Source organism: Pleurodeles waltl, chromosome 1_2, assembly GCF_031143425.1.
Source record: "Pleurodeles waltl isolate 20211129_DDA chromosome 1_2, aPleWal1.hap1.20221129, whole genome shotgun sequence".
Classification (NCBI taxonomy): Eukaryota; Metazoa; Chordata; class Amphibia; order Caudata; family Salamandridae; genus Pleurodeles; species Pleurodeles waltl.
The window spans coordinates 209,688,660-209,711,010 of NC_090437.1; positions in this window are offsets into that span (position 1 = coordinate 209,688,660).

Consider the following 22,351-nt stretch of genomic DNA (forward strand, 5'->3'; position numbering starts at 1 on the left):
GAAAAGGTTTAGAGACAGTGAGAAGAAATACAAAGTTTCAGAACTTTTTAAGGAACAGAGAAAAAACCTTTTTCTAACTTTTAGAAACTTTTAGAAGTTTAGAGAAACTTTTCAGAACTTTGTAAAACTTTTAAGAGGAGAAAAGCAAAATATTTTGGTTAGGTGTGCACACACTGAACTTGTTTTGTATATTATTCTCTTATGAAAAGTATACAATGACAAAGTGGTAAGTAGTTACAAGTACTTATCCCACAGCTGCACAACCAATATTGGAGGCTGGCCTGGCTTGTAGTGGGTACCAGAGGTACTTACACCTTGTGCGAGGTCCAGTTATCCCTTATTAGTGTAGAAGAGGTGTTTCTAGCAGCTTAGGCTGATAGAAGGTAGCTATTGCAAAGCAGCTTAGCCTGAACTAGGAGACATGTAAAGCTCCTACCATACCACTGGTGTCATATGCACAATATCATAAGAAAACACAATACACAGAAGTACTAAAAATAAAGGTACTTTATTTTTATGACAATATGCCAAAAGTATTTCAGTGAGTACCCTCAGTATGAGGATAAGATATATACACAAGATATATGTACACAAACCAAAATTATGCAGGTAATAGCAAGAAAAGTAATGCAAGCAGTGTAAAGTTACAATAGATTGCAATAGGAGCACATAGGTATAGGGGCAACACAAACCATATACTCCAAAAGTGGAATGCGAACCACGAATGGACCCCAAACGTATGTGAACTTGTAGAGGGTCGCTGGGACTGTAAGAAAACAGTGAGGGTTGGAAAAATATCCCACCCCAAGACACTAAAAGGTAGGTGTAAAGTGCACCTACTACCCCCAGAGAGCACAGAAGTCGTAATAGAGGGATTCTGCAGGAACAAACACCAGCAATGCAACAACAGTAGACTTCCGGACCTGAGTACCTGTAAGACAAGGGGACCAAGTCCAATAGTCGCAACAGTGTCGAGAGTGGGCAGGAGCACAGGAAATGCCAGCTGAGGGTGCAAGGAAGCTGCCACCTGTTGGAAGAAGCTTGGAGTTCTGCAAGAAAGAAGAGGACTAGGAACTTACCCTTTGGAGAATGGATGTCCCACTTCGCAATGAAGCTTACAGAGGTGTTCCCATGCAGAAAGACTACAAACAAGCCTTGCTAGCTGCAAGGGTTGCAGTAGAGGTTTTTGGGTGCTGCTGTGGCCCAGGAGGGACCAGGATATCGCCACTTGAAAGAGGAGACAGAGGGGGCACCCAGCAACGTAGGGAGCCCTCACAAAAGCAGGCAGCACCCTCAGAAGTACCTGAACAGGCACTTAGAAGAAAAGTGAACTGGAGTCCACCCGAAGTCACAAAAGGGAGTCCCACGACGCCGGAGGACAACTCAGAAGGTTGTTCACTGCAGGAAGGAGTGTCGGGGACCCAGGCTTGGCTGTACATGAAGGAAATCCTGGAAGAGTGCACAGGAGCCAGAGCAGCTGCAAATCACACGGTACCCAGCAATGCAGCCTAGCGTGGGGAGGCAAGGACTTACCTCCACCAAACTTGGACTAAAGAGTCACTGTACTGTGAGAGTCACTTGGACAGAGTTGCTGAGTTCCAGGGACCACACTCATTGTGCTGAGAGGGGACCCAGAGGACCAGTGATGCAGTCTTTTGGTGCCTGCGGTTGCAGGGGGAAGATTCCATCAACCCACGGGAGATTTCTTCAGAGCTCCTGGTGCAGAGAGGAGACAGGCTACCCCCAGAGCATGCACCACCTGGAAACAGTCGAAAAAGCCGGCAGGATGAAGCGATACAAGGTTGCTAGTAGTCGTCTCGCTACTGTGTTGCGGTTTTGCAGGCGTCCTGAGCAGTCAGCGGTCGATCCTTTGGCAGAAGGTGAAGAGGGAGATGCAGAGGAACTCTGGTGAGCTCTTGCATTCGTTATCTGAAGAATTCCCCAAAGCAGAGACCCTAAATAGCCAGAAAAGTAGGTTTGGCTACCTAGGAAGGAGGATTGGCTACCAAGAGAGGTAAGAGTCTATCAGAAGGAGCCTCTGATGTCACCTGCTGGCACTGGCCACTCAGAGCAGTCCAGTGTGCTACAGACACCTCTGTTTCCAAGATGACAGACGTATGGGACACACTGGAGGAGCTCTGGGCACCTCCCATTGGAGGTGCAGGTCAGGGGAGTGGTCACTCCCCTTTCCTTTGTCCAGTTTCACGCCAGAGCAGGGCTGGGGGATCCTTAAACCGGTGTAGACTGGCTTATGCAGAGATGGGCACCATCTGTGCCCATGAAAGCATTTCCAGAGGCTGGGGGAGGCTACTCCTCCCCAACCTTCACACCTATTTCCAAAGGGAGAGGGTGTCACACCCTCTCTCAGAGGAAATCCTTTGTTCTGCCTGCCTGGGCCAGGGCTGCCTGGACCCCAGGAGGGCAGAAACCTGTCTGAGGGGTTAGCAGCAGCAGCAGCTGCAGTGGAGACCCCGGAAAGGCAGTTTGGCAGTACCCGGGTTCTGTGCTAGAGACCCGGGGGATCATGGAATTGTCCCCCCAATGACAGAATGGCATTGGGGGGACAATTCCATGATCTTAGACATGTTACATGGCCATGTTCGGAGTTACCATTGTGACGCTGTACATAGGTAGTGACCTATGTACAGTGCACGCGTGTAATGGTGTCCCCGCACTCACAAAGTCTGGGGAATTTACCCTGAACTATGTGGGGGCACCTTGGCTGGTGCCAGGGTGCCCACACACTAAGTAACTTTGCACCCAACCTTCACCAGCTGAAGGTTAGATATATAGGTGACTTATAAGTTACTTAAGTGCAGTGGTAAAAGGCTGTGAAATAACATGGAGGTTATTTCACGCAGGCTGCAGTGGCAGGCCTGTGTAAGAATTGTCAGAGCTCCCTATGGGTGGCAAAAGAAATGCTGCAGCCCATAGGGATCTCCTGGGTACCTCAGTACCATATACTAGGGAATTATATGGGTGTACCAGTATGCCAATGTGAATTGGTAAATTTAGTCACTAGCCTGTTAGTGACAAATTTGGAAAGCATAGAGAGCAAAGCCACTGAGGTTCTGGTTAGCAGAGCCTCAGTGAGACAGTTAGGCATCACACAGGGAACACATACAGGGCACATACTTATGAGCACTGGGGCCCTGCCTGGCAGGGTCCCAGTGACACATAGACTAAAACAACATATATACAGTGAAATATGGGGGTAACATGCCAGGCAAGATGGTACTTTCCTACAGCCGGTGGTAAAACATAATGGACTCACGACCATGGCGGAAACCGCCAACACAGACAGCCACTTTAACACTCCGACCGCCACAGCAGCAGCAACAAACACCACGGCGGTAACCGCCAACAGACAGGCGGAACACAATGTACCGCCCACTCTATTATGACACACCAATTCGCCAGCTTTTCTGGGGCGGCACCAACACCATCAAAAGCATGTCATAAACAGTACTTGGAACGGAAACCACTCACTTCTCGACACCCAAAGAGGAACCAGGACGCCATGGAGCCCGAGTTATAGGTGTTACCAATGTTGGTTTACCTCCTCTTCTACCAGGAACATCAAAGACAGCAGTGACGACCACGGTGAGTACTGCACCTAGCACACAGGGGAGGGGGAGGAAAAAGAGAGTGACACACACACGCAACACTCCACCCCCACCCCCAACAACACACACAGAAACACATGCAGCAACATTACATTGACACCCCGTAACCCCCTGGAAGAACGCAAGGACCAAATGAAATGATTGTAACAAGTGTAATCATCGAAAATCCAGATAGGCCAACATTAATTTAAAAGCTCAGTATATACAAATATTCACTGTAAGTACACAAGTCCGGATACTGTTCCACTACATGTCCGTGGACCAATGGTCCCAAAAAGCATGGTCGAAGCCCACACATGACACCTGCCTCAAAACGGAGAGAACACTGCTGGGGCAACAGGTCGAAAAAAAACAGGCACCTAAGGGGAAGGGGAGGGGGGGCACCTCAGCCGGGTGATGGGACGATGCCACTGCTCCACGAGGGGGCTCCATGCCCACTGCTTGGTCCTGGTGAGTGCAAAGCCACAGTCTCTCAAGTCTCTCAAGTGGGTGGGTTGCCCACTGCTTTATCCTGGGGAGTGCAAAGCCACAGTCTCTCAAGTCTCTCAAGTGGGTGAGTTGCCCACTGTTTTATCCTGGGAAGTGCAAAGCCACAGTCTCTCAAGTCTCTCAAGAGGTTGGTTTGCCCACGCATTGGTCCTGGGGAGTGCAAGGCCACAGTCTCTCAAGTGGATGCTGTTCTCCACTGGTTCTGGAGGGGGCTTTGTGCCCAGAGTGCTTCATCCTGCCAAGGACTGGGGTAGTGGATGCTGTTCTCCACTGGTTCTGGAGGGGGCTTTGTGGCCAGAGTGCTCCATCCTGCCAAGCACTGGGTGAGTGGATGCTGTTCTCCACTGGTTCTGGAGGGGGCTTTGTGCCCAGAGTGCTGCACCTGGGGTGCAGCAGTTCCCATTCCCTCACCTGGGTGTCTGAGCCACAAGATTTTCTTTGATCAGTTAGCATGATACTCTATGGCGGCAGAGACACACTCCTCCCTGCGGCGACTTAGCCTGCCAACTGCTGGTACTGCCAGTGCTGGTTGTGGTGCCTCATGTAGTGTGTGCAGGGTCCAGGATGTCTTCTGCAGCCTCGGACGACTGCCCACTGGGTATGATGCTGATGTCGGCTGTGGTGGCACTGGCTGGTCACGTCGCGTGGCAGGTGGCGGTGTCTGTGGCGGTGTCTGCGGCGGTGTCTGCGGAGGAGATGCTGCTGGTGGTACTGGTGTCAGCTCCTTTGGAGGAAGACAGCAGGACGTATCCTGCAGCCTCAGATGGCTGCCAACTGGGGATGATGCGGGGGACTGTAGCAGAGGCGGTGCAGGTGGCGGTGCAGGTGGCAGTGGCCACAGCTGTACAGGTTGCTGTCCTGTCTTGCAGAACGTGTGACACCAGTCCCTCACCCGGAGGCTCCCTGCCCTTAGCTGACTTCCCTTTGGCCTTGTGTCCCTTCCTCACCTTGGAAGTCGCTGCTCGGACCTTGGCACTGTCCTCTTTTGTCTTGGAGGAGGCCTTGCTGGGTGGTTGGTGCGGCTTTTTTCCTACGGCATATGGGCCCCTTCTTCACCTTGACAGGTGGCAGAATAGGGTGATCCTTAGCCTCACTAGGTGGCACACTGGCAGCCCTGATGGGTGCCACCCGCGATGTTGCTGGATTTGCAGGGACCACATTGCTCAAGGATTTTGTGGCTGGGGTGCTGGGCTGGGATCTGGACATCCTGGCCCTAGGGGAAGGACGGGGTGGGGGAGGTGTGGGGAAGAGGTCAATGTTAGCAAGGAAAAGTTTCTTTGACACACTGGGACGGGAAGATGGAGGGGGTTTGGGAGTGGAGGAAGAGGTAGTGGTTGTAGGAGATAAACGGCTGCTGAGTCTGGGTGAGGGTGCATGGGCTGGAGGCTGTTGTGAGGTGGATGGCTGTTGAGTGGTGTGTGCCTGCATTTGTGTTCTTTGGGAGGAGGGTTCACAGACACACTGGGAGAGGACACAGGGGATGTGTGCATGGTACTGGGGATGGTGATTGCACATGACCGGTGTGTAGTGATAGGCGTGCTGGTGATGGAGGTAGTGGCTGAGGATTTAGTGCATGCAGGTGTGAGTGGAGACGAGACTGGGAGAGAGGTGGAGGACGTGAAGGAGGGAGACACAGTGGTGGCAGTGGATATTGGTGTGTCTGCATGGGTATGGTGCTTGTGTGAGTGCCTGTGGGATGTGTGGTGCTTATGTTTGCCTGAGCCACTTTTGTGTGTTGATGAGTGTGCATGCTGGTCTGATGGTGTGCTTGGGATAGGCTGAGGTAGAGGGGATTGGGTCTGGGTAGTGGAAGTTGGATGGGGGAGGCTGGACACAGGGACAATGGCTGCCACCAGTGCGGACACCAGAGCCTGAAATGCTCTTTGTTGGGCTGCCAGGCTAGAATGAATGCCCTCCAGGTATGCATTTGTTTGCTGCAAATGCCTCTCGACACCCTGGATGGCATTCAAAATGGTTCACTGCCCAACAGTGAGGGATCTCAGGAGTTCAATAGCCTCCTCACTGAGGGCAGCAGGGCTGACTGGGGCAGGATCTGAGGTGCCAGGGGCGAAGGAGATGCCCACCCTCCTGGGTGGGTGGGCACGGGAAACATGCTGAGGGGCTGCTGGGAGGGCGGTGCTGTTGGTGGGGTGGTGGCTGTACCTGTTGTTGCAGTGGGCACCTCTCCACCGCAAGGGAGCTCCCATCAGAGGAGGAGTCGCTGTAGCTGGTGTCTCCTCCTGTCCCCGTCATGGAGCTCCCCTCGCCCTCCGTCCCCCTGGTGCCTTCAGACCCCGTACATTCAACCTCCTGGGCCATGTGGGTTGCAGCTTCCTCCTGCTCCGGTGCCAATGCTCCTCCGCCAGATGATGCTAATGCACACAAGGACAGAGTGACATAACAAAAAGGGGGAGGAAAGACAGAGGAGACACATGGTCAATGCCAGATACAACACCACCATTGGCGGACACAACACATAAGGAGCAGCGCTATGCACTAGGCCATGCACTAACTGTACTTGGGATAATCACCTGCCCATGGGGGACAGTGCCTAAGCCCATTTGATGCACACATGGAATCCACAGGAGTCTTACTAGGTGTAGATGGCCACTACCACTTTTAGGGTTGCAGTGCCACGGAGCCTGCCTATAAAAGGACCTACCCAAGCAAGTTTGCCCTGGCCTAGAGGAGCCCACAGCCCACTTCCCCACCCAGACACCTCATTCAGCACGCAGAGTCAGCTGAATGTGACTGTACTCACGCCCTTGTGGCTGCTGTGATGCCCTCAAGTGCCCATCCAACACAGGATATGCCACCACCAGGATCCGGTACATCATGGGGGTCATGGTGCGACGGGCACCCCTGCCACATTGGGAGGCCATCCCCAGCTGGGCCTCCACCATCTTCTTGGTTAGCGGTGCAGGTCCTCCCATCTTTTGTGGCAGTGGGTGGTCCGTCTATGGTAGACCCCCATAGTCCGCAACTCCTTGGCGATGGCACGCCAAACATCCTTCTTCTGGTGGGTGCTGTCCTAGAGGAAAAGTGAAGTAAGAATGGATTTTCCTCCCCCATCCGGTTCTTCTTACTCATTGGCCACAACTTCCCACCCTGGCCCAGAAACACATACACTGACCATCCTCACATGCTGGCCTCAGCCCACACCCCCCCTGTATCTTCCATCCACCCCACTCCATACATTCATGCCCCATCCATCATGCTCACAGTGTACTCACCTGTTTGTCTGGAGGACCGTAGAGTAGCGCGTACTGGGGGAGGACCCCAGCCACCTTGTTATCCAACTACTCAGCGGTGGAGGCAGGGGTCCTTTCCCCAGACACTGTAGCCATTGTCGCTTCTAGACTCAGGTCACAGCAGCACTTGCATTGTAGGTCCTCTCCTCTTGAATGTCAGGTATCAAGTGAGTGAAGAGATAGAAAATAGTGGTTACGTCCATGGCGGTGCGTACAGTCACCGCCGGCATACATCGTCATTGGCTCCTGGAACCCATAGGGCCCAATGATAACCAATGCTGAATTGTGCTGCGGTCTTCGTCCGCCTACCACGATGCTGCACAACGCCAGCACAGTTATCTCATTTCCCCTTGTCCCTCCTTATAGGTCAGGCATCCGCCATTTCAGGGGGCCACATGGCAGGGCAACTAACTGCGTCACAGCACTTTTGGGCAGGAATACGGACAGACAGCGCCACACACCGATTACATCACAATTGTTCCAAACACCCTTGTGCAAGCTATGTGGTCTCTGACCCTCTGCTCACCCTTTTCCTCCATAGGGCACATCCGATGAGGCAGATGATGAGATAGCATCATTCTCCGGTATACAGACCACTGGTTGACCTGTCGACAATGGAAGTCAGACATATCATTATCACCTACAGACTTGATTGTGAATATCCAGGAACTGGGTGCCCAGTTGGAGCCAGACCTGATGTCAGCTATCCACCATCCCACAGGAATCCCCCCTCTAGTGCAGGTCCTGTCAGTACTCCATTTCCTGGCCAGTGGGTCCTTTCAAACAACAGTGGCCATGGCATCAGGGATGTCACAGCCAATGTTCTCTAACGTGTTGTCCAGAGTGTTGTCTGCCCTGCTGAAACGCATGTGCAGCTACATCGTATTCCCTCAGGTGGAGGATTTGCACACAGTGAAAGGTGACTTCTATGCCTGGGGACATATTCCCAACATCATTGGTGCCATTGATGGTACACATGTGGCATTTGTCCCACCCCGCAGGAATGAACAGGTGTACAGAAACTGCAAAAGCTACCATTCCATGAATGTGCAGATTGTGTGTTTAGCAGACCAGTACATCTCCCATGTGAATGCCAAGTATCCTGGCTCAGTGCATGATGCTTACATTTTGAGGATTAGCAGCATCCCTTATGTGATGGGGCAACTCCAGAGGCAGCGTGTGTGGCTAATAGGTGAGCTCAAGGTCCCAACACAGTTTGAATAGGTGTCTAGGTATGGGAGAGTCCCTAAGGGTTGGTGTGTGTCTAACTATTGTCCCTCGATATTTGCAGGTGACTCTGGTTACCCCAACCTGTCATGGCTAATGACCCTAGTGAGGAATCCCAGGACAAGGGCAGAGGAACACTACAATGAGGCACATGGGCAAACTAGGAGGTTAATAGAACTGACTTTTGGCCTCCTGAAGGCCAGGTTCCGGTGCCTTCATATGACAGGTGGCTCCCTATACTACACACCGAAGAAGGTGTGCCAGATAATCGTGGCATGCTGTATGTTGCACAGCCTGGCTTTGTGGCGCCAGGTGCCTTTTCTGCGTGAGGATGGGCCTGATGTTGGTCTTGTGGCAGCTGTGGAGCCTGTGAACAGTGAGGAAGAAGAGGCAGAAAAAGAAGATATAGACAACCGAAACATCATCATGCAATACTTCCAGTGAGACACAGGTAAGAGACTGGAACTGCTCCTCTCATATTATACTACTGTAGGACATTGCATGATTCTGCCTTTTTACCTCTGTGTATGGACCCTGACAGTTCACTTTGGCTTTCCATTTCACAGAACTGGATACCACTTTCTGCCTTTTGCTATGTTTACTGCTGCCCAACAACTGTTGAACATTAGTATGTGAAAATGAACATTGACATTGCTATTTATCAGAGAGGTTGTAATAAGACACTTGTGAAAGTACAGACTGACTCCAGATCGTTTTGTCATTCAAGGGTGTTTAGTTAAGTGCTATTCAGTGGAGGGGTATGTGCAATGGGCTGGGGTGATGGTGGAGGAATGTCCATGGTGGAGTCCAGTCAATTGGTATCACAGGTGCATAGTCCAAGGGGGCATAGGAGGTGGAGTAATGGCAGTTCAAAGTTGTCAGGGTGACATAGTGGACAGAAGGGCCACAATCAGGAAAGTCTTATTTCCTGGCAGGGGTCTTGGCAATGTTCTCTATCTTGTGCCTGGATCTCAGGGACCGTTTGCGGGGTGGTTCTCCTTCTGCAGGGGTGGGGTGCTGGTGGCCTGTTGGTCCTGCGGCAGGACCTCCTGTCCACTAGCGCCGGCAGACGTGGAGGGCTGTTCATCGTTCAGGCTAGTGTCAGGGGCCCGGTGGTGTGCCACTTCCTCCCTCATGGTGTTGGTCATGTCTGCCAGCACCCCTGCAATGGTGACCAGAGTGGTTTTAATGGACTTCAAGTCCTCCTTGATCCCCAGGTACTGTCCATCCTGCAGCCGCTGGGTCTCCTGCAACTTGGGCAGTACTGTGCCCATGGTCTCCTGGGAATTATGGTATGCTCCCATGATGTTGGAGAGTGCCTCGTGGAGAGTGGGCTCCCTGGGCCTGTCCTCCCCCTGTCGACCAGCAGTCCTCTCAGCTTTCCTGTTATCCTGTGCCTCTGTCCCCTAGACCGTGTGCACACTGCCACTGACCCCAGGTCCCTGATTGTCTTGGGTTAGTGGGGTTACCTGGGGTCCCTGTAGTGGTGGACACACTGCTGATTGATGTGTCCTGGAGACAGAGGAATGGGCCTGCTGGGTGGGTGCTGTGGTGGTGTTTCCTGAGGGGGGTGAGGTTCAGTGGTGGTTTGTGACTGTGGCAGGGAACCGACTGTCCCAAGGTCCCTGATGAGCCAGGCTGGTTATCTTGATCCAGGCGTGCAGAGCTGCTGTCGTCACTGTGGGCCTCTTCTGTGGGGGACTGGATGTGGCTGGCACCTCCTGTCTGGTGACATTGGGTAGGGGTCCTGATGGGGTGTAAATTCATAGTTATTGTATCTGTGTGTGCCATCTTGTGCAATGGGTGAGTTACCCTCTACTCCTGTGCTTGCATTATTGGCTTGGTCCTTGTGTGATTGGTGATTTTGTGGCCTGGGTGAGTCACTCAACTGGATATGCTTTGGTGATGGGTGTCCATGCATTGGTGTTACATGTTGGGCTTGTTATTGGGATGTGTGGGTTGTGATAGTGGTGTATCTGTGGGGTGTTGGGGTGATGGGTGATGGGGGTGTGGAGGATATAATAGTAAAGACATGACTTACCAGAGTCCAGTCCTCCTGCTACTCCGGCGAGGCCCTCAGGATGCATGATCGCCAAGACTTGCTCCTCCCATGTTGTTAGTTGTGGGGAGGAGGTAGGGGTCCACCACCAGTTCTCTGTACAGCTACCTGGTGTCTGGATACTACAGAATGCACCTTCCCTGTAGGTCGTTCCACCTCTTCCTAATGTCATCCTGTGTTCTGGGGTGCTGTCCCACTGCAATGACCCTGCAGACAATTCTCCGCCATAGCTCCATCTTCCTTGCAATGGAGGTCTGCTGCACCTGTGATCCAAATAGCTGTGGCTCTACCCGGATGATTTCCTCCACCATGACCCTGAGCTCCTTCTCAGAAAACCTGGGGTGTCTTTGAGGTGCCATAATGTGGTGTGGGTGATGTGTGAGGTGATGTTTGTTGTGCCTTGTGATGTGTTGTGTTGGTGTGTGTTGTTTGAGGTGCCTGGATGTTGTATGAGTGATGGTGTTGTGTGCCTGTGGATGATGTGTTGGGTTTGCTATTCTCTCTCTCTCTGTGCTTCTTCCAAAAATGTTGTTGTAAGTGGTTGTGGGTAATGTGGGTGGGTGTTTTATAGTGTTGTGGGTGTGTGGGTGTGGTGTGTTTATGTGTATCGGGTTTGTGTATTTCGAATAGTCCAATGTGGTTGTGTTTTGTAAATGTGTGTGTATTCTGAGCGCAGCAGTGTGTACCGCCAATGGTTTACTGTGGTTGAATGACCGCTGCTTTGATTCGTGGGTCGTGATAGTGTGGGCGTATTCTTGTTGGTGTGACGGTGTGGGTTTTGCTATCGCCAGTTTATCACTGACCTTTTGTAGGAAGTTGGATCTGTATGCACTATTTCAAAGTGGGAAACATCCTTTTTTACGACTTTTTTTTTTTCTGAAAGTCGTGGTTAACGAAAGTGTAACAACGCTTTTTTTAACCACGACTCCGTTTTTTTGTGCCTTAACTACGTATGTTTTGAACAACGAACATGCGTGGTTAAGGTACAAATAAGGGAGTTGGCGAAGGTAAGTGGTGGGTTTAGGTTTTGGGGAGGGAGTGGGGGGTCAGGGGGTTTTAGGTTTTGGGGTGGGGTTGGGGGGTGGGGCGTTTTTGGTTTTGGGGAGTGGGTGAGGGGTCAGGGGGTTTTAGGTTTTAAGGTGGGGTTGGGGGGTGGGGCGTTTTTGGTTTTGGGGAGTGGGTGGGGGGTCAGGAGGTTTTAGGTTTTGGGGTGGGGTGAGGGATGCACGGTGAATGGTGCCTATTGCTAATGATTTTATCAGGAATGCCTTTACAACAAAATATCATTGTTAAGGCATTCGTGGTAAAATCATTAGTAGTAGCAACGAGGTTGGTGTTCCGACCTTGTTGTTAAGGCAGTAGTTGTTTTTTAAGTCGTTGTTTCGTCGTACAATCTTTCAAAGTAAGGAATAGTATGCACAGAGTCCAAGGGTTCCCCTTAGAGGTAAGACAGTGGCAAAAAGAGATCATTCTAATCCTCTATTTTGTGGTAGTGTGGTCGAGCAGTAGGCTTATCAAAGGAGTAGTGTTAAGCATTTGTTGTACATACACAAGCAATAAATGAGGAACACACACTCAGAGACAATTCCAGGCCAATAGGTTTTTGTATAGAAAAATATATTTTCTTAGTTTATTTTAAGAACCACAGGTTCAAGATATACATGTAATACTTCAAATGAAAGGTATTGCAGGTAAGTACTTTAGGAACTTTGAATTAGCAAAATAGCATATACAGTTTTCACATAAATGACATATAGCTATTTTAAAACTAGACACTGTGCAATTTTCAACAGTTCCTGGGGGAAGTAAGAGTTTGTTAGTTTTTGCAGGTAAGTAAACCACCTAGGGGGTTCAAGTTTGGGTCCAAGGTAGCCCACCGTTGGGGGTTCAGAGCAACCCCAAAGTTACCACACCAGCAGCTCAGTGCCGGTCAGGTGCAGAGGTCAAAGTGGTGCTCAAAACGCATAGGCTTCAATGGAGAAGGGGGTTCCCCGGTTCCAGTCTGCCAGCAGGAAAGTACCCGCGTCTTCGGAGGGCAGACCATGGGGGTTTTGTAGGGCACCGGGGGGGACACAAGTCCACACAGAAAGTACACCCTCAGCGGCACGGGGGCGGCTGGGTGCAATGTGCAAACAAGCATTGGATTTTCAATAGAAAGCAATGGGAGACCAAGGGGTCTCTTCAGCGATGCAGGCAGGCAAGAGGGGGGCTCCTCGGGGTAGCCACCACCTGAGCAAGGGAGAGGGCCACATGGGGGTCGCTCCTGCACTGGAGTTCGGATCCTTCAGGTCCTGGGGGCTGCGGTTGCAGTGCCTTTACCAGGTGTCGGGTCTTTGAAGCAGGCAGTCGCGGTCAGGGGAGCCTCGGGATTCCTTCTGCAGGCGTCACTGTGGGGACTCAGGGGGGTCAACTCTGGCTACTCACGGTCTCGCAGTCAGCGGGGAGTCCTCCCTGAAGTGATTGTTCTCCACAAGTCGAGCCGGGGGCGTTGGGTGCAGAGTGCCAAGTCTCACGCTTCCGGCGGGAAAGTTGCTTCTTTGTTGCAAAGTTGCAGTCTTTGGTGAACAGAGCCGCTGTCCTCGGGAGTTCTTGGTCCTTCTAGATGCAGGGCAGTCCTCTGAGGCTTCAGAGGTCGCTGGTCCCTATGGAAAGCGTCACTGGAGCAGTGTCTTTAGAAGGGGGAGACAGGCCGGTAGAGCTGGGGCCAAAGCAGTTGGTGTCTCCGTCTTCTCTGCAGGGGTTTTCAGCTTAGCATTCCTCTTCTTCTTAGGTTGCAGGAATCTGAGTTCCTAGGTTCTGGGGAGCCCCTAAATACTGAATTTAGGGGTGTGTTTAGGTCTGGGGGGTTAGTAGCCAATGGATACTAGCCCTGATGGTGGCTACACCCTCTTTGTGTCTCCTCCCTGAGGGGAGGGGGGCACATTCCTATCCCTATTGGGGGAATCCTCCATCTGCAAGATGGAGGATTTCTAAAAGTCAGAGTCACCTCAGCTCAGGATGCCTTAGGGGCTGTCCTGACTGGCCAGTGACTCCTCCTTGTTTTTCTCATTATCTCCTTCGGCCTTGCCGCCAAAAGTGGGGGTGGGGGCGTGGCCGGAGGGGGCGGGCAACTCCACTAGCTGGAATGCCCTGGGGTGCTGTAACAAAGGGGGTGAGCCTTTGAGGCTCACCGCCAGGTGTTACAGTTCCTGCAGGGGGAGGTGATAAGCATCTCCACCCAGTACAGGCTTTGTTACTAGCCATAGAGTGACAAAGGCACTCTCCCCATGTGGCCACCAACATGTCTGGTGTGGCAGGCTTCTAAAACTAGTCAGCCTACACAGATAGTCAGTTAAGGTTTCAGGGGGCACCTTTAAGGTGCCCTCTGGGGTGTATGTTACAATAAAATATACACTGGCATCAGTGTGCATTTATTGTGCTGAGAAGTTTGATACCAAACTTCCCAGTTTTCAGTGTAGCCATTATGGTGCTGTGGAGTTCGTGCATGACAGACTCCCAGACCATATACTCTTATGGCTACCCTGCACTTACAATGTCTAAAGTTTTGCTTAGACACTGTAGGGGCATAGTGCTCATGCACTTATGCCCTCACCTATGGTATAGTGCACCCTGCCTTAGGGCTGTAAGGCCTGCTAGAGGGGTGACTTATCTATACCTGTAGGCAGTGTGAGGTTGGCATGGCACCCTGAGGGGAGTGCCATGTCGACTTAGTCTTTTTATCCCCACTAGCACACACAAGCTGGCAAGCAGTGTGTCTGTGCTGAATGAGGGGTCCCCAGGATGGCATAAGATATGCTGCAGCCCTTAGAGACCTTCCCTGGCATCAGGGCCCTTGGTACCAGGGGTACCAGTTACAAGGGACTTACCTGGATGCCAGGGTGTGCCAATTGTGGAAAAAAAGTACAGGTTAGGGAAAGAATACTGGTGCTGGGGCCTGGTTAGCAGGCCTAAGCACACTTTCAAATCAAAACTTAGCATCAGCAAAGGCAAAAAGTCAGGGGGTAACCATGCCAAGGAGGCATTTCCTTCCACTTTGGTGTGGCAGAATTGTGTGGGTGTCTATATTGTGGCAGATTACGAGATGTGGGTCGTAATACCTGTAGCGGATATCCACCACGGTATCTTGATGGCAGTCAGCACGGCGGTATGCGGGATTTACCTGCCAGGGTTGTAATGAGGACCATAGTAATGTGTTTTATATGCCCTGACAGTGAAATACGGCTAAATTCATTTTTCACTGTTGCAAGGCCTGTCTCTCTCATAGGTTATCATGGGTGCTACCTTTAAATATGATTAAAGTGTAAATTCCCTTTGGGAGCTGATAGATATGTCACTGAGCTCACAATTTAAAGATACATCTTTTAGTAAAGTTGATTTTAAGACTGTGTGTTTAAAAATGCCACTTTTAGAAAGTGAGCAATCCCTTGCTTAAACCATTTCTGTGTCTCTACCTGTTTGGGGATTCCCTGTCTGAGTCAATTTGACAGTTGGGCTGGTTGCACCTCTCTCTAGACAGTGACACAAAGGGCGATGGGGTGCAGTGTGCATTTCCTGATGAGACATCTCTGCTAGGAGGGAGGGGAGGAGTGGTCACTTACACCTGAAAGGGCTGTGTCTACCCTCACACAATGTAGTCTCCAACCCTCTGGACCCTCTGGTGTATGGCTGGGGCCTGGCCTGGGCAAGACAGGATTTCACAAATAAGAGAGACTTTTCTTTGAAGTAAGCCTACTTCAAAGGGAAAATGGGTATAAGAAGGGCAACCAAAAACACAGACTTTAGAACACTTCTGGAAACCAAGAGGAACCGCTGCCTGGAGAAGAGCTGAAGAGATGAGGAAGAAGAGCTGTGACTGTGCTTTGTGGAGCTATCCTGCAGTTGCTGCTCCTGCCTGTGCTAGAGGACAAAGACTGGACTTTGTGGTACCTTCTTTCTTGTGAAGATCTTCAAAGGCTTGATTTAAAGCTTGCCCCATGTTGCTTGAAGTCTCAGGGACAGCAAAGACTTTTCTCTGCCAGCTCCTGGAGCCTCTGGAGAGACTCCTACTTTGCCAAGTGGTGCCCATCCAGTTCCTGAGGCACAGAGAAAAGAAACTGGCAGCCCAAGAGTGAGAAATCCATGCACAGACTGCAGTGCGGGGAAAAGATCGAAGCAACTCCGATCTGCGGCTGAAAAATCAATGTGCCGCTGTTTTTTTGGCTGAAAATCGACGCTCGTCTGCAACACGACTGGAAGATCGATGCTTGTGGCTGGAGAAATGACGCCCAGCATCGCTGACGGAGGCTAGTGAGATCGCAACCCGAGCTGTGTGGTTTTTGGACCATGGTGCAGCTGAATTTCTGACGCAAACACCGCTGGGCGTGTAAAAATGACGCAAGGCCTGCCCGGACCTGAGAGTTTCGACCAGGTCAATGCATCACTCTCCTGCGGAGAGAAGAAACAACGCATGCCGACGGATCGCAATCCCTTTTTGACGCACACTAGCCGTGTGGGGTTATTTTTAACGTGCTCAAGGTACATTTTCATGCTAACAGCGTTAGTGTGTGTTTAAAATTACATAAAGACTCTTTTTTGTTTTTTAATTGATAACTTGATTTGTGTATTGTGGATTTTTGTCGTTTTGGTCTTGTTTTGGTTTAGATAAATATTTTCTATTTTTCTAAACCTGTGTTGTGTCCTTTTGTAGTGTTCTCATTAAGTTACTGTGGGGCATATTTATACTCTGTTTGCACCGAATTAGTGTCATTTTTTTTAACTCTAATTCTTTGCAAAACTAACTCCATATTTATACTTTGGTGCTAGACCCCTCTAGCACCAAATTTATTTAGTTAAAGTCATTTTCTGAAAGTGGAGACCTACTTTGCCTTAATGAGATGCAAGGTAGGCGTTCCTATACAAAAAAATGACTCTATGGCTTTAACGCCATATTTAGGGGCATATTTATACTCTGCGGCATATTTATACTCTGTTTGCACCGAATTAGCGTAATTTTTTTTTACTCTAATTCGGTGCAAAACTAACTCCATATTTATACTTTGGTGCTAGAACCATCTAGCACCAAGGCCCTGATTTAAACTTTTTTTGCACCGCATTAATGTCATTTTATGACACAAAACTGGCGCAAACGTACAAAATATTGGCCCTCATTCATACTTTTTGCTGCAAAACTGCACTAACTCAGTTTTGCACCAAAAAGTTTAGCACCGGCTTGCACCATTTCTGTGCACCAGCCGGGCACCATATTTATGGAATGGCACAAGCCGGTGCAAAGAGTAGGCTAGAGTTTTAAAAAATGACTTTAGTCGGGTGGAGCTGGCAGTATAGAAGAAGAGGGGTTAGCACCAAAAAATGGCTTTAGGCAGGTTAGAGTAAAAAAAATGACTCTAACCAGATTAGCGTCATTTTATGGTGCTAAACCTACCATGCCACATGACTCCTGCCTTACAAAAAGCAGGAGGCATGCCCACCACCACAGTGGCCAGCACAGAGGACAGGGGTCCCCTGGGCATGGCCATTGCACCCTGTGCCATGTATGGGGGCCCATTTCAGGGCCCCCATGGCACTTTCAAAAATAAAATGCACTTACCTGTACTTACCTGGGATGGGGTCCCCCATCCTCGCAGTCCCTCTCGTGTGGGTGGGGGTGCCCCTAGGGCCTAGGGAGGGCACCTCTGGGCTTATTCCATGGTGTTCCACCATGGAAATAGGCCCACAGGTCCCCTAACCCCTGCCCTGACCCAGGCTTTAAAAAATGGGGCAAAGCACGCTTTGCCCCATTTTTTGACCCCTCCTCCCTCCCTTGCACCATTTTTACATGGGAGTATAAATATGGTGTTAAGGCCATAGAGTCATTTTTTTGCACGGGAACGCCTACCTTGCATCTCATTAAGGCAAGGTAGGTTTCCACTTCCAAAAAATGACTTTAACTCCATAAATTTGGTGCTAGATGGGTCTAGCACCAAAGTATAAATATGGAGTTAGTTTTGCACTGAATTAGAGTAAAAAAAAAATGACGCTAATTCAGTGCAAACAGAGTATAAATATGCCCCTTAGAGTCAAAAAATGATGATATTCTGGTCAGAATCATTTATTTTGACTCAAAACTGCCTAACGTCATTTTTTTTTAAGCTAGCCTACCCTTTGCACCGGCTTGCACCATTCCATAAATATGGTGCCCAGCTGGTGCAAAAAAATGGTGCAAGTCGGTGCAAAACTTTTTGGGGCAAAACTGCCTTAGTGCAGTTTTGCACCAAAAAGTATAAATAAGGCCCTGTGTGTGTTGGTACAAATACTTTACACCTAGCACTCTGAAGTTTGAAGTTGTGCCTACTGCTTGTGCCAAGCTACCAAGGGGGGTGAACAGGGGTTAGCTGAGGGTGACTCTATTTTAACCTGACTAGAGTGAGGGTCCTTGCTTGGACAGGGAGTAACCTGACTGCAAAGCAAACACCCCATTTCTAACAGCTATCATCATGGACACATCATCATTGACATTAGACCTGACCTTGTCAGTCACCCTGTAAATCTTGTGTCCATCAGTGTCCAAATCATGTGTACACAAATAAGTGATCCTGGGACCAAGGAAAACAATGAGGCAAACTTACCCAACACCTGGCGTCAGTCCCTCAGAGGTATAAATTCTGAGTACGGGTGGCATCGTCCACCAATATCAGGAAAAACTTGTTGCCCATGACTGTCTTGAATTCCAGAGGCCCCACAATGTTAATACCAACCCTTTCGGGGGTGCTGACAATAGGAAAAAGTTAGATGGGAGCCTTACATTTCCCCCCATTCTTGCCACTTGCCTGACAAGTTTGGCAAGACCTACAATATGCAACAGAGTGCCTGTGCATTTGGGGCCAGTATAAGTGGGTGCAAAGCCTCTCAAAGATTTTGTCCTGCCCCAAATGTCTGGCTAAAGGCACATCATGAGCCAGACACAGTAGGAAGGCTCTGAAGCACTGGGGTACCACCAGTGCACAGGCTGTATGAGGCTCAGCAACCTTTGCCTCACTATAAAGGAGGCCACCTTCCCATTAAATCAGATGTGACCCCCCACTCCTTGCCAGATGCGAGGTCTGCAGCCTGCTGCTGCAAACCCTCCAGAGTAGGGCATGTCTTTTGTGCCTCACAGTATGCTTCCCTGGTGGGGCCTCCTTCCTGCTGCCACTGAGTCAGGTCAGGGACCTCCCCCAGCTCAGCCAACTGTTCCCCTTTAGGCTCCAGGGCATCCCCCTCAGGTTCAGCCTCCTCCTGGAACATGGGAACTTCTGAGGCCAGTTTTCCATGCACCTTCCTCCTCCTGGCAGACACCTGGGCCACTCTTTCAGGCTCCAGGGCCTCTTGATCACCCTGGCAGGCTGCCATTTTCTGGGTAGACACACACACCTCCATGCAGACCCAACATCTCCAAGTGGGACCTGTTTTCCACCTCTTTCCAAGGGAAATCATTCAGTTCATTGTCAAGCAGGCAATCTACAGGCATGGTTGGACTCACAGCTACCCTCAAGAAACCTGAACAACCCCCCCCCCCACTTGAAGGAAACCTAAACCACTTTGCACAGGTGCACAGAGTTTTCTACTGCAACTACTTGGGGAAGTGCATGGGGAACTACCCTCTCTTCAGACATCAGGTGACTTCTCACAGTAGTCACATTGGCTCCTGTGTTTTTCAGAGCCTTCACCCTCTGTCCATTGATGGTCACCCATTGCCTGTACTGTTTAGTGTTCTGGGGCAGAAGGGTCCTCTGAACCATATCACTGTCCCCTAATGAGAAAATAGTCATCTCAGCTGGCTCTCATCCACCTAGAACCAACTCCTCCCAAGAGCTACACTGGCCAAACCCTGTGACTGAGCACCAGTGGGTACCTGTGTCCCCTTGAAACATTTGGTATCCCCCCTCATGTGACCCACTTGCTCCCATGCAAAGAACTTGCAGGGACCCTTCTCTGCAGGTTTCACTGTAGAGACCTGTGCTTTCTTTTCTGCTGGGGGCTGGGAATCCTTACCCTGGGAACTAGGTTGGGGCCCCTTAAAGAACTCCCCCTGTTTACCCTTACCCCCCACTTCTTCTGATGGGGACCCTGCCCACCCTTGGCCTTGTCTTCCCCATACCTCCTCTGGACCCTGGTGCTCTCCCTCTGGTCCGCTTCCTGTGCAAGCTTTCTGCGGTCAGTCAGCTTGCTGTCAATCAGGTGCTGGCACAGCTCTGGAAGACAAAGACTAGACAAATGCTCTCAAGCAATCAAATTGTACAGACCCTCAAAAGTTGTCACCTTGCTGCCTTTCACCCAACCATCCAGTGAACTGCAAAAAGAGTCAACACATTCCAACCAGGTTTGGGATTCCTTCTTTTTGTAGGACCTAAACGTATCCTTGTATTGCTCAGGGGTAAGACCATATCTTGTGAGTAGGGCATTCTTCACGATAAAGTAGGTGAGTCCCTGAGAATCCCCTAAGGATGCCAGAATGTTCCTCCCCTCTGCCTTAAAGTACTTTCACAGACCCCCGCCCTCTTCAATGTGCTTCAGGGACCTTGTTCATGTGAAGAGCAGACTTATACCCATTGAACCACAGATATATGTCATCCTTCCTATTGTAATCTTTCACCTGATCTTTAGGAATGTGTACCCTCCTCTCAGGTTGCACTGAGGTGCTGCTCCCACCATCTCTGCTAGACTCCTCTGATCCAGCTCCCTTAAACTGAGATCATGAGCCAATAGCATGTTTTCTCCTGTATGGCCAACCATCTCTCTTCTATCTCCATTTTAAGCTTCTCTAATTGCAACTGGTGCATATTCTCTGCCTGTCAGTCCAGTAACTCCTCAGGAGTCAGACCCTTGGATGACACACTGCTACCTGCCCTGGAGGCCATTCCCCAGGCAGAACAGACACATACACCACCACATTATGAATACTGTGTACCTCCTCACCCTCCTCCTCCTCCTCTGTGTGCCCCTTAGCCTCCTTGGCTGCCACCTAGACCCTCAATGCTATTTGTATCTCCTCCTTCCTGGCTGAGCTCTTGATTGGGATGGCAAGATCCTTACAAAATTGCTTAAGTTGAGCCACTCTGTACTCCTCCAGTTTCTCAAACTCAAAAACATCATTTGTAGACACAACTGGTGCATCCCCAGATTGAGACAGGTTGGTAAGGTTCACTCAAAGATGGAAAGTTCTAAAAGGAACACAGAGTTCCCAAGAGAAGTTCAAAAATCACAAAAATATGGAAGCAGGAGAAAGTCCAAAAAGAGAAAAAGCAAAAACAAGTAGTATGTGGCCATGTAATGGTATGCAGTAAAAACAGTAGTGTACACTTAATCACTGTATGCCAAGTAGAAATACAAGTGCAATCCTCGCTGCTGATGAACAATGTTAGAAATGGGGTCTCTGGTTGGCAGTCACTTTGCACTCTGTCCAAGCATAGACCCTCACTCTAGTTTGGGCAATTGAGATGCACACTCAAGATGACCCCTGCTCACCCCCTTGGTAGCTTGGCACAAGCAGTCAGGCTTATCTCAAAGGTAATGTGTAAAGTATTTTTACCAACACACACAGTAATATAGTGAAAACACTACAAAATGGACACCACACCAGTTTAGAAACATATGCAATATTTATCTAATTAAACAAGACCACAATGACAAAAATCCAACATACACAAGCCAGGATATAAATTTTCAAAAGAATAGGAGTCTTACTCCATAGGAAACAATGGAAACCATGATTTTACCCAAAATACCTGGTTTGCGTAAAAAATGAAGCCTTACTGGCGAGCATGCGTCAGAAAAGTGCATCAATTCCTTATCACAAAAGACGCCGTGCTTCATTTCTTCTCCATTCGGGTAGGCGATGCATCAGTTTTGTCCCTCGCAAGAAAGCGATGCGTTGATATCCAGACAGAGCACCTCGGATACGCGCAGCTATATGATGACTGACGCCCAGAGATGATACATGAGAAATCCAATCGCACGGTGTTAGAAAACCGTGTTGTGTGGGGTTTGTGTCATTATCTGCAGCTGCAAGCAGGTGTTGCATCATTTCTCCAGCCGCGAAGTGTCAATCTCCCAGCCGGGATGCAGGTGGAGTGTCGATTTTGGCTGCAAAACGATTGGCATGTTATTTTTCACCTGCCTTGTAGGTAGTGCTTTGCTTGGTGTTCAGTGCATGGATTTCAATCCTTGTTCTGCCAACTTCACCTTTCAAGGGCCCAGGGACTGGATGGGGCACCATGGACAGGGCAGGAGTCTCAGCAGAGAGTCCAGGTGCTGGCAGAGGAAGTCTTTGATGGCCCTGAGACTTCAAAACAGGAGGCAAGCTTAATCCAAGACCTTGGAGATTATTCACAATCAGGAATATACCACAAAGTCCGTCCAGTCTTTGTCTTCTTTCAGGCAGAAGCAGCAACTGCAGGCCAACCCAGCGAAGCACAGTCACAGGCAAAGGTGCAGTAGTCTTCCTCCAGCTCTTCAGTTCTTCTCCTTGGCAGAGGTTCCTCTTGATTCCAGACGTAATCTAAAAATCTGGGTTTTGGGTCCACTGCTTATACCTGTTTCTGCCTTTGAAGTAGGCAGACGTCTAAAGAAAGTCTCTGTTATTCACAATCCTGCTGTGCCTAGGCCTGGCTCCAGACTCCAGGGGGTTGGAGGCAGCATTGTGTGATAGCAGCCACAGCCCATTCAGATGTAAGTGACCCCTC